Below are 13,565 nucleotides of genomic sequence, written 5' to 3'. Positions count from 1 at the left end.
TCATTGCAATCTAATTCTTCCCTCCAGGGCTTCAAAACAACTTTCACTACCACATCAGGTCAACCTCATTCAAAACCATACTCATTTCTACCCCCATTAACTCTCCCCAAGCCCACCTCTTTCTGGGTTTCCAGTTTTTTTTTTCCACTTCTGTGATTGAGATTTTATGGCTCTATCCAATTTGTTCACCTCCATTGTCCTCCATTAACTCTCATTCTTTCTCACATCAATTTTTTCTCCAAGTCTTCCTCGATTTTGTCCCTCAACCCTATTGTTGGCATCTCCCCTTATCTTTCTATTGTTCTTTTCGTTCTGTTAGGTTCTGATCCATTCTATGTTCTCACTCCTCCATGAGCCTCGACACTGTATACAAAAAACAACTAGATCCTCTCTAATCAATTTCCATGCAGACCATTCCATTCATTAACTGCTCTTTGAGTGAAAGACCCTGGCCTTTCTACCATCTTAATTCTCCTCTTTTTTTACTCACAGGCTATGGCCCCTATTCCTATCACTGTCTATTCTGCTGAATAACTTTTCTACACTTATTCTATCTATACCCTTCATTTTCTTAAACATCTCGATCATATCCCATCATAATCACCTCCATTCTCATATATAAAGTCATGTCTCCTTCAGCCATTTCTCATAGCTGAGTCTCGCTTGGGCTGGAATCGATTGAGTAGCTACATGCTGTAATCTCTCTATGGCAGCTATGTCTGCCTCAGATGTGATGACCAAAACTGCACACAATATTCTACTCGTAGATGAGGCCTCAAATTCCTGTACAGTGTTAAAACTATCTCATTCGATTTCTAGCTTATCCCCCTAAGAATACAACCTAAAACCCTATTTGCTTAACCTATCACTGCCCTGTCCGCTTACCTCCAGGATCTAGTACCACCCCCAGATCCTTCTCCTGTGTGACATGCTCTAAGATTGCCTAATCTATGCAAGATTGCCCAATGTATGCAAGTATCAACACTTTCCTGAATCTGATCACCACCTCCTGTGCTATCCACCTCCAAGCTTTGTGTCGTCCGGAAATTTGGAAAGCCTGCTCTTCACCTCACTATCCAAATCATTGATGTAAATTATGAATACTCATAGTCTTAGTACTAAACCCTGAGGTACCCCACTACTTACATCCTCACAGCAAGACATCCTCCCACTCACAGCGACTCTTTGATTCTCATCACTAATCCAGTTTGCAATCCAGTCAGCTACCTGACCAGCCACTTCACAAGCCCTAACCTTCACTAACAACCTCCTATGTGATACCTTATCAAATGCCTTCTTAAAGTCTAGATATACTACATCCACTGCCTTTCCCTCATCCATCCAATCAACCAGAAGCTGCTTCATAGAACTTTGATGGAGTTGCTTAAACAAGACCTTCCTTTGGTCGATTAATGCTGACTGCCTTTGATTAGTTTGTATTTATTTAAATGGTTCTTCATCTGGTCCCTCATGACCATCTCCAGCACCTTCCCTACAACTGAACTCAAATGATCAAGTGTATAAATATGGAACTTTTCTTAAATATCGGTGTTATATTTACTACTCTCCAATCCTCTGGTACTTGTCCTGACTCCAGTGAGCTATTGAAGATATTCGTTAACATCTCGCTTACCTGCCCAGCCACCTCCCTCAATACTCTCGGTGCATATTATCTGACTCCAGAGCTTTATGTACACTTAGATTTCCTGGCAGTTTCCTTACTTTCTCCATTCCGACCTGGATCTTCTGTAAAAGCCCTTCCTCACCTTGATAGGTATTCTCAGCTATTGGCAATTCTCCCGACTGTTCTTGTGTAAATGTTGAAGTAAAATAACTGTTTATTAAGCCTGCCATCTTGCTTTCCTTACTCACCACTCTGCCGGTGCTATTCCTGAACAGTCCCACACTTGGTCTTAACAGTTCTTTGCCCCTTTTATACCTGTACAAGTGAAAAGACATTAAATGTCATAGCCCCCATTGTTTTAGTAATTTTGCTGTACAGAGTTAAAGGGCTAGCCCATATACCAGTCGGCCATCTTTGATCAAATTGCAAAATAAAGTGAAGTGCATGTGTATGCCATCATGTACTGTACTTTTGCTAAGTTTCAACAAAATGCATGTCTGAGAAATGGTTGGGGACACATTTAAGTAACAAAATGGCTGCCAGTCAGTCATATTGGATCTGATGTCGAAAAAAAATAAAGCACCCATGTAAGCCATCATTCCTTATCTGTTTGCCAAGTTTGAACAAGATTGGTAAATGCATGTCTGAGAAATGGTTGAGGATGTGTTCGCCACCAGGTTTTTTTAGATCCTCGTGGAGGATCACTAAGTCTTACTCACGTTGTTGTTCTTCATCTTCTTCTTGTGGACTTTTTTGTTTCACAGCCTACAGTTTTCATCGAAACTTCCTGAAACTTGGCATATATATGTAAAAATACCCTGCGCAGACAGTAACCATCTCCGATTTTGAAAATTCCTCCTAGAAAAAAAGTTATGAAGTCAAAATATCTCCGCTAATGGAAATCGCCTAAAAAATTATCACCGAAACTCGGCAAGCTTTTTGAATTCTGTTTGTGAGAATCGAACAGGGCATTAGCAGAGATGAATTACCGCACATATAATATATCACTATGACGTCATATCAATTTTTATGACGTCATTCCTATTTTTCGACATTTTTTGTTTCACAACCCAGAGTTTTCATCGGATCTTCGTGAAACTTGCCATGTGTATGCAGAAAGCCCACGCGCAGGCAGTAACCATGTTCGATTTTGGAAATGCTTCCTAGAAAAAAAGTTGACGTCATAATATCGCCGCTAATGGAAATCGCCTATACCATTATCTCCGAAACTCGGCAAGCTGTTTGAATTTTGTTTGCGGGAATCAAGCCGGGCATTAGCACAGATAATTATTTACCACAAACCTGATACATCACAATGATGTGATATTCGTTTTTATGACGTCATCATTAAGAGGATGAGGATCTCAGCTCATTTGAGCTTGTTTTACAACCAAAATTCCCCCCAGTTGGCCATCATTGATCGTATCGCGAAATAAAATGACGTGCTTATATATGTGTTGTCTTTGTGTGAAGCACGAATAAAATCAGTCCATATATGTCCGAGATATGGTTGCTGACGCACGCACACACGCACGCACGCAAACACGGACACGAAAATCGAGACCAAATCCATAAGCCCCTGTTTTCAGACTAAGTCCAACAAGGGCTAATAATGCTTTGCTATTATACTTAGTATTCTTCGCCATGTCCTTCTCATATTATCTTTTGGCTTGTGGAGTCATTTTCTTAACTTGCCTCTGCTTACTTCTTTACTGATATAAATCTAACTCCAGTCCTCATACTTTAAAGTTTATACTGAACTAGTTGGGGTACCCGATGTTGCCGGACAATGTCGGATCCTTCTTCCCACTTCACCCCTTCCCCTGCGTCCCACCCCACCCCTTGAGGGAAGAATTCATCGATATGGCTGAAATAATGACACTATAGATGTTTTTTCTCATCGCCATGTCATTAATTTGGGGTGTGTTCAGTTACCAAGTCTCTTGAAGAGGGCTTGCCAAGTGGCACTCAAGCAAGCACTCCATTAGAAACTATTGATAAGGAACGGCTGGCTTGGCAAGTGCTAGCAAGCTGCTTGGCAACTTAACACACCACTGGACATCTCAACAGCATACAATTCATACAGCTCAGGTCAGATATGTGAGCATGTGCCGGAGCAGCGCATCGCTGTGTCCACTTTCCACCAGTACCCCAGGGGCCTCCGTCTGGCTACCCTCCAGGCAAATGCCAGGCCCATTCCCATCTCCTTGAGATGCCGATCAACCTGCTGTAACCACGAGGAATGTGGTCAGCCCATTGACCTCCACCCACGAGGCTCCCTCACTGAGAGAATCTGGTGAGCAGGATCAGCGTCAGGAAAATGAGCCACATGTCCATACAGCTGCAGATGATGCTTATGGACTATGCAGGCAAGAAATCTCGTTGAGTCTATCCCAGCAATCGCTCGTTGGACACAAAGTCCAACCAGCAATAGCCAAGGATTCTCCGAAGAGACCTGGTATCAAAGGAATTAAGTCTCCACCTCGGATCCCAGGCCAGATAGGATTGTATCGTGTAGCATGGTCCGTGGACGAACAGAAGCACCTTGATGTATATGATTGAGGGAATCTGTCAGCTTAAGTGTTACGTGTTACCACACGAGGGGTGGTGCAGTGTTAATTAGCTTCGGGAGTCAAAATAAGTTCCCCTGTACGTGATTGCCCTCTGTGATTTTCCCTATGTTTTTATATATTCCAAGCCAGGCCGAAAGCTGGGGAACGAGTCCCTAAATCAACAACTAGCAGGAGAAGCCCCGCCTTCCTGGATTTGGGGGTGAGCAGGTCACACCCCCGGGGGTGAAGGACAGAGACTGTGATAAAAGAGGAAGGTTGGTTGGCGCAGGGTGTGGAAAAGGTTCCAGCTAGATTGTATATGTGGATTGTGATTGAAGGTGCAGTGCGAGGGGGCTTCGGACTACAGCATAGCATAAAAAGAGGAAGATCGAAGGCGCAGCATACTTCGCGAGAGGCCTTAGGACGACAGAGAAGAGGTTGAGGAGGTTACGGCCAAATTGCGTGTGTGGAGTGTGGAAGGCTCTCATCTGGTTCGGTGGGACATACACGCGAGGTCGGTGTGAGGACAGCACGAGGCAGGTGGCACCCGCGAAGAAAGAGGAAAGCTGGCACGTTCTTGAGCCTGCGTGTGGAAAGCTGCATCTCAAAAAGCTGCGGTGTGCGCGTGTGCTCTGCAACCAGTGACTGCACCATTTTGCTTGCGTGTGTACACGTGTTGGAGGAAGTGCCTCCAACCCGAGTTTGTCGAGGACCAGCCCTGGGCCAGGCGGAGTACCAGTGTATTAAAAAAGGGGGTTTATTTTCATTTTGTCACCCTTTGTCTGTGTTTGCGTCCGTGTGCGAGGCCTCGACCGTAAGGGTTACTTATTTATTATTCGTATTATTATTACCTGTGAAATTATCGTCTTGTAAATATTTCTGTTTCATCAAATATGATTATTTTAAAGAAACCGCATATCGTGTATTTGTAGTGGGGTTCACGGATTAAGCCCCTTGTGTTGTCCTCGTGCATTGCTCCTGTACCATTCCGAGTACTACTTCGCCATCCGCTATTGCCCTCTGCCATACCTTTCGAGCACGTGTTGAAACCTATGTCAATCAGCGTGTCCTCCTCCTAGTAATAAAGACCGCTCGACCATCAAAGGGAGGTTGGTCGGTGTTAACCCCCTGGCTACCACAAATTTGGGTCGGGAGGTTAACTTGGGCCGGCCACCCCCGCGACAATATGTGAGATCAGCTCTAACCCTTGATGAACATCACAAGACCCACCATTCTAAATTTCCTCTCATAAGTGACTGTTTAAAAAGGTAATAAGAGGTGCTTGTGGTTTATAATATTCTTTACTTCTGGGAGGGGTGCCCCACAAAATTCCACAATAAGCTATTTATACACCTTAACATGGCATTTGTCCATCGAGGAAAAACCTCTTGGGGAGGAGGGATATTGTTTTGTAATAACATTAAAATGTTTTTATTTATTCATGTGCAGCCTGAGACTGTTTTGCCACATTATTATCTGGGGCACAGCTGTGCCACTGATGCAATGCCCCCTGTTACTCATTTCACCAATCTCAAAAGGAAACAGGTTGAGTCAGCTCACTTGGTATTAATTCAACAGTATGGCAGGGGCTTGAACTCAAGAAGTAGCAATGTTAAGCCAGCCAACACAACCATTAAGCCAACACCAGGCTTGCAACAATGGTAATATTATGTTATTATCATTATTGTTGTTATTACTTTTGTTGTAGAAGCAGCCTTGGAAAAATGCCACGATAAGCCTCAACGCAACATTTATCCAGGGAGGAAAAACCCCTTGGAGAGTTGGGATGGCAGCCTTGGAAAATGCCATGATAAGCTATCTTCACACCTCAACACGGATTTCACCCAAGGTGGAAAATGCCCTTGGGGAAGGGGCAAATGAAGTCGCTACAACCTCCTTTGTGTGACCCTTAGTCATCCTGTCAAGTTTGGTTGAGATTGGATAACGACCGAATGTATTGGGGTCAAATAGACAGATAGACAGACACCAAATTGCATATTTTAGTGTGTGATGATGATTGGATATTGCAAAGGTTAATCATGGTCTTGGTGTAAATATATCTTTTTCATCATGTGCATTGTGAATTGAACAAATTGCTGGATTTATATTGTATAATGTACTCTGTATAACAGACTGTGAATAGGAGATACTACAGGGTAATTCTGTGAATTCTTCAACATAAACTTAAATGGTTAATTATCAAATTAAACTTTAAAAACAATACACCTTCATTTTAAGAATGAAAATTAATAAAAAATAAACAATGTGTTTTTATTTGCAATTGATGAAAAACATGACAGTGCCATTAGAGTCGACTTAATTTAGCGAATGCATTTTAAATTGGAAATTAAGGGGTTAACTACTCAGAATTCAGTTTGGCAAGAAGTATTTTTGGATTCATCGTGTTAAAATTAGGTTAAAAAGCTTTGATCCCAACATTGAACACAAAATGCCTCTCGAAGTTTATATAGCAATTTTGCAAAATCTGACTGGACCACATTGGTATAGAATCCTACATATTTAACTTTTCCCATCCTGAAATTTATTTGAGCATTTTCCTGCCTGGCCTTACCAATCACAATTACATCATCAGTTCCTTCCTTTATAGCTTCTCGACCCTCGTCGAACCTAAAATAGCCTGAATTCCTTCCTCAATTCCCACTGCAAACCTTGTTGCCCAATTTCTATTCTTCTTCAATGCAAAAGCTACCTCCCTGCACCATTCTTCCAGCCATAGGCTGACATCCATCAATCGGCTCATAAATTCTATTCCATTTCCTAATATTGTGAGAATACCAGAAAACATTATGTCACAACCCTTTGCTTTCAGCCTCTTACCCAATATCCTGTACCTATTTTTCAAATGCTCTGAGTAAACTTTTCCGAAATCATTTGCTCCTCGGTGTACCACAACCAATGTCTTCCTGCCATGACCCAATGCTATGTCATTTCACCTTCCTTCAATGTCCCTAAAGGCCCGGTCACACCTTGACGTTTTAGCCAACGTATGCCGATTTTTGAATTTTTTTCTAAAACGCTGGCACACGTTGAATACGTTATGGGTAAGTTTTGATAACATTGAGAGCACGCTGAAAAACACTGCCATACGTCGTTGTACGTTGGCTTTAAACGTTGTACTTTTCGGTTGTCCTCAAATTTTTTCATGCTTGAAATTTCACGACGTATGCCGGCGTATGACTCGCACGTTCCGCTACGCTGGCCACAAGTTGTATGCACGGTCTGCGATCGTTGACAGACGTCAACACATGCTACTTGTAAGTTAATTATAAGTTGAGACACGCCGAGGTAATGTTTAGCGTACCCGAAACTTATTTCTAACCTATGATTAACGTGCTGTTAGCACGTTACGCGATCGTTGCCACACATCGACAGACGTTACTTTTAAGTTACTCATAGGCTGAAAGACGTCGGTATAATGGATCGTCCTTGCGTCAGCATCCACGGCCACGGCCAGGACACTTATTTGCAGCATTCTTCAAACCTTTCTTCGGCATGACGAGGATGTTCACACTTCGATGTCTAGCTTGGCTATGATTCCAATTGTCCATCGGCAGCGTCTATTTAAAATAGTCGAGTTTGAGCGTTTTAACACGTTCAGAAGAAACGCTTCAAATTTCCAAACCCCAGCGTCAAAAAAAACAAACAAAAAAAAAACAAAGGCGAGTGACAGCAATTTAAATCGTTCATTGTAAACAATGAAACTAGCTGAGTGGTACCGTTTAAAAGTCGTTGAGTGTAAAAAAAAAAATCCAATTGTTGAGCGCAAGCGTCTACTTTCAATAGTGGGGTTTGAGCGATTGAGCACGTTCAATAGAAACGATTAAAATTTCCAAACCCCAGCGTCAAAAAACAAAGGCGAGTGACAGCAATTTAAATCGTTCATTGTAAATAATGAAAATAGTTGAGTGGTACCGTTTAAAAGTCGTTGAGTGTAAAAAAAATCCAATTGTTGAGCGCAAGTGTCTACTTTCAATAGTGGAGATGCAGCCATTTAAATCGTTGAGTGGCAGCCTATGAACCTACCCGTGGACACGCGGACGCAAGGACGATCCATCATAACCCACACCCTCCTCCTCACACCCACCTACTACTGCCAACATGAACAAACTACTACTAATACTAATACTAATACTAATACTGATACTGATACTGTTACTGCTGACATGGACATCGACTCAAAAAGGACTCGAAAACACTGTTGGGTTCCCCTTTTATGAGCAGCATTTTTATATACCAATTCCCAAAACCGCTGGGAACACACCTTTATATGGCCGTTGTAAGCTAGAAACACATTCATTTTTTTTTTTTTGTCGACCGGAAGACGTCATTGGAATACGTCTACATACGTCGATGTGTGTTGGGACTACGTAAAGAATTGGTTCAAAGCTCGTCAAACATAAGTTAGAAATAAGTTTCGCGTAAAAAAGACATTACCGCGACGTGTTTCGACTTATGAGTAGCTTATAAGTAGCCTTTGTGGACGTGTGTAAGCGTCCACATATCGTGTGTAAAACTTATCCCCATCGCATGCGGAGCGTGTGTCATACGCCGAGTACGTCGTAAAATTTTGATTTATTAGATTAGATTTAGACAAACTGATTAGATTTTGATGAAGATCCGGATCCGATTTCGACAATTTTTAAAGTGATTCTTCAGCATTGAGAGATCGGGCTAAAAACGATATGTAGCACGATATCTCAAAAATGTATTGGGCCTGATATGTTCTTGTGGATCAGGCATTGCGTGGTGGAGGTACGCGCTCCACTGAGTGCCATTCTAGTTAGGTCAGCTCGCTGACCTAATGTAACCGTTCAATGTCCTCAGATCTCTGTCTGTATGTCTGTCTGTCAACAATTTTTATTTTTCTATCTCCTCCAAGACGTCTTGGCCGATCGAGTTCTAACTTGACACGATGATAATACTAGTTGCTCTCCATAGATCATTTGAGCCCTTTTTCGCATTTTCGCCTCGGGGTCAAGGTTACAGGGTCATCAAGTGCAAAATGACCGAGTGGTCGAATGGCCTATAAGGAAGCACCAGCTTGAAGGAATGCGCCGCAGAGACACCAGCACAGCTGGACCTGTTCTTCAGATGTCTCCTTGGTGGCAAGACACCTATAAGGCTATAATACATAATGAGTTTCATAGGGATTATTAAAAAGATTGAATTCGACCAACTTGTTTCACGTTGCCTCTGTCGTCTGGCTCTGTTTATTGGGCAACACGAGGTCCGCTGACTTCAACACAGCTTCACGCGGTTATTTTAAGTTCAATTTAAATTCTGTTTTCACTTTTCATAGTAGTGAAGGTTTATTAACACTCGGTTGCATCAAGTTTTGTGAAAATTGAATGTTTATGTCCTCGGTCTGTGTGGAATGCATTGCAGCGAGCGGTGGCTTCCATCCGTTTCCATGCCATATAACGAGGCTGTCTTAAGTTCTAGTTGATTTCTGTTTTCACCCTTGGGACCTTCTGGTGTAGCACACGTTTAATGAAGATAATTTTCGTGCAAATCCGCTCAGAAACACACTTTTCATGAGGAAAATATATTCAATTCAAATAACCGTGAGACTCTGGACGGGACACCACATGCTTTCCGTTCACTGTTTCACCTTGTTAAAGAAGTAAGCAGTAAAGTATATCAGTAAGTAAAGTAAAGAAGCAGCAGTAAAGATCAGTAAATTCTTTACTTTATATCAGTAAAGAAGTAAGCAGAGGCAAGTTAAGAAAATGACTCCACAAGCCAAAAGATAATATGAGAAGGACATGGCGAAGAATACTAAGTATAATAGCACAGCATTATTAGCCCTTGTTGGACTTAGTCTGAAAACAGGGGCTTATGTTTCACCTTGTCATCCTGAGGGACTGCTTATTCGTAGCGTCTGTGTGTGATTAATGTTAATATTTTAGATGGTTTGGGGATGTGCTCTACAAGTATCTGAAAGAATTCTGGTGAAAAATGGACGTTTGAAGATTTTGTGAGGGCATTTCATCCAACGGCGAGCTGGCTGGTCACGTGACGCCGCGCAGATGTGCAGGGAGCGAGTGATTGAGCTTCTCGGTGGTCCGAGGGTCCTTTTTAGTTGGGATCCAGCTCTGTCCTGGATACAGCCATTAAATGCACACACTTAGAGTATTTATTTCACGGCCATAAACGTTGGGAATACTTGGAGTATTTGAAAATTGTATGATGATGTTGGGAATGATTCCTAGAACATGGAGATTTTTGCTTCCATCGGCCTCATGCGTTTACTATAAATTCAATTTGAATTCTGTTTTCACTTTCCGTAGTCTCTAAGGTTGATTAACACTAGGTTGCATCAAGTTTTGTATCCAAGCAGACCGTCAAATTTTTTTTTCGGGTGTATTTTTGTTTACTTATATTTATCTATGCCGAAGTGACGGGACTTACAGTATAATGAAAAAACCAAAAGGGGAAACGTGATGTAAAATATAATTTCACATTTTCAGCGAGACAGTCACCGTCAGACACACCGCAGAACAACACGGGGCCAATGCAGGCGAGTAGCCCCTGAACTTTGTTCAAGTCGATCAATATACAAGAGATCCTTGTATAATGCGGGGGATGCGTTCCCGCAAAATGCTGTGTTATCCAAAAACGTGTTATGGGGCAATTATACCGGGAGCCCAGGGGGGTCAGCCGAGCTGGAAAGTTAACCAATTTTCATGTATATAGTGTTGCGGATTCGCACCCGCCGGCGTGCGAACGACCACGTAACTCGAATCGCGGCACGTCGCCCACCGGACGGACAATCCAGTCGTGACCCTCTCGGACTAACGCCGGGAACTAGTCACGGGTGGACCTTTCGGCCTCACCACGATCGTGCCAATCGGCCCCCCGCGTGGGATAGGGTTGCTCGCCAAATTCGACCTACCTAAGTACCCACACGGAGGGTAGACCGGGCGATCGCACCTCGCCGCAGGTCGACTTCGGACACGGGCCACTTTAAGCGACCCGTTCCGTACTATCGGGATAACCGAGCGGTGTTATCGTCGGCCCCGACGGTTCGATTAATTATCGGGCGTTTTAACCCACGACCAACCCTTTACGTGAAGTAAGATGGAGATTCAATAAAGGAAAAGACGAAGCGAAGCGGGAAAACAGTTCAACATAATTCACATTTATTTCGCGATGAACGGAAAGCACACATATACAATTACACCAAAAGCACATGTAAAAGGAGAAGAAACACACAATATTACACAAAAAGCAAATATAAAAGAGAAACACAATGCAGATCTATTACCGACTACGCGAGCACAAGGCAACACTTATGCAGTTTTACTTCACAGACGGCGCCGACAACACATATACCCAAAGCAAAAGAAAAGGACCACCCTCAAGGATGAGGCGGGCCTGGGGCCGAGACCGCGTCGGGCCTACCCATCTGATGATGAGACGCAAAGTGGCGGTGGCGCCCCAACTCCGCGGGCCTCGCGGACAGTGTCTGGTAGGGGGTGGGAAAGGGGCCCCCTTGTCGCACTATCTCAGCGCGGGGGGAAACAGGAGGGGGTTGTTGATGCTCGGGGGAAAGGAGGATATCTCCCTGTCTCGGGTCCCGCGACGAGCGTCTCCACCACGACCTCAGTCGCGCCGCCGGCCTCTCCCTCCGCAGCTCCCCGACTCCGCCGCGAGCACCCCCTCAACCGCCTTCGCCGCCTCTCCACAGCTTCGTCCGATCGCCCTCTCCGTCTCCTCTCTTGACTCGTCCCAACTCTTCACTGGCTCCGCGAACTCCCAACTCCTCCCCTCCGAACTCTCAACTTCTCGACTGACGAACGCGGCCCCTTATATGCCCCGTGGCTTCGCCCCTTCACCTTTGACCCTTTACCTCCGACCCTTCACCTCTAACTGGCTCCCCATTGGACCGAGGAAAAGTGGGCGTGAATGCTTTTTGATCCATGAATTTGCATATAGCGACCACACTCCAACGCCCTGGAGGCGGGGCCAAATCGCCCCACGCTCACCGATAGGACGGAACAGAAGTGGGCGTGAGTCGTTTTTGATCCGTTTTCTTCGGAAAGTCTGTGATGTTTCTGAACACGCTGCTCGGTGCGCGCCCTGCACGAGTCCAGTATCGGTGCCCACAAGTGGCGCAAGAATGGTGGTGATGCGATGGTGGCGAGTTGTGACGGTAAAGGTCGTGGCTGTTGTTGTGAAGCGGCGTTGTGGTTGGTGGTTGTTGTGTGATGGCTGTTGAGACGTGGTTGGTGGTGGTAGTAATGGCGGCTGGTCCAAAATAAAGATGGTAAAAGAAAAACGGCTATCCTGAAGAGTCGCAGCCCGACTGAATGACATTTATTCCCTCGAAACAACGGGTTTGGGCCTAACTACACATATACTTACAGAGATATCTCACCTAAGGGACCTGAATGGTGGTTTGTGAATTTCGTCAACCACAACAATAGCAATAGTTCATGTGCATGTCCATATAAGGAAATTGACTTCTGCCTCGCACATTCTGGTGGGTGTGGTCAAAAGGGCCATTGGAAAGGGACCCCAAAATGGAGCTAGATCAGCTCTGTGGGTTAACCTGATGAAACCTAGTGGAAAATGTTCGGCGTAGTCTGGGGTAACATGAATGGCCACTGCCAGACATTTTCAGTGGTGGGGTGTGCCTGCCAGATTACATAACCAGAACCCCAAAATTGAGCAAGATCAGCTCGTGAGTTAACCTGATGAAACCTGCTGGAAAATGTTCGGCATGGTCCCGAATATCATGTATGACCACTGCCAGACATTTTCAGTGGTGGGGTGTGCCCGCCGGAAACCGCTGAATGCCACCACCCCAAAATTGAGCCAGATCAGCTTGTGATTTAACCTGATGAGAATAACATTGAGACTAAAATACAATGGAATAACAGCAACATAACTTTTGAAATTAGATGTTTTATTTCAAGTCATGGGCAAAGAAGGGATTTCTAAGGTATAACACGTCATTTGATGTGGGTGTTGTAAAGACGCTGACGTTATCTGTTAAATGTAATACATTGCCGAAACTATTATTTCCCTTTAAGTTCGTAAAATTAAAGAAAGCATTTCCGAGATTATGGTTGGATAAATTGCGTACAGCTGAAACAGGTATGGATTAATTAGGGGAACAATTTATAGAAATGTCAATTGCAGGAGATGCTATCAATGTTTTAAACATGAAAACGAAACACTTCTACTCATTGATTGTGGAGAGAGAAAAAAACCCAGATAGAACCTGATGCATTTAATCTTTGGCAACAACGATGAGCTATGGTACTAAAACACAAAGATGAGCTTTGGTACTAAAACGCATGCCAGAGCTCTTTTGCACGAGTTGAAATATGAACTGATTTTTTTTTTTTTTAAACAGTAAA

The sequence above is a fragment of the Eptatretus burgeri genome, chromosome 18 (genome assembly GCF_056783735.1).
Source record: "Eptatretus burgeri isolate ZD-2024b chromosome 18, Ebu_testis_v1, whole genome shotgun sequence".
In the NCBI taxonomy this organism is placed as follows: domain Eukaryota; kingdom Metazoa; phylum Chordata; class Myxini; order Myxiniformes; family Myxinidae; genus Eptatretus; species Eptatretus burgeri.
This window is presented reverse-complemented; position numbering follows the sequence as displayed.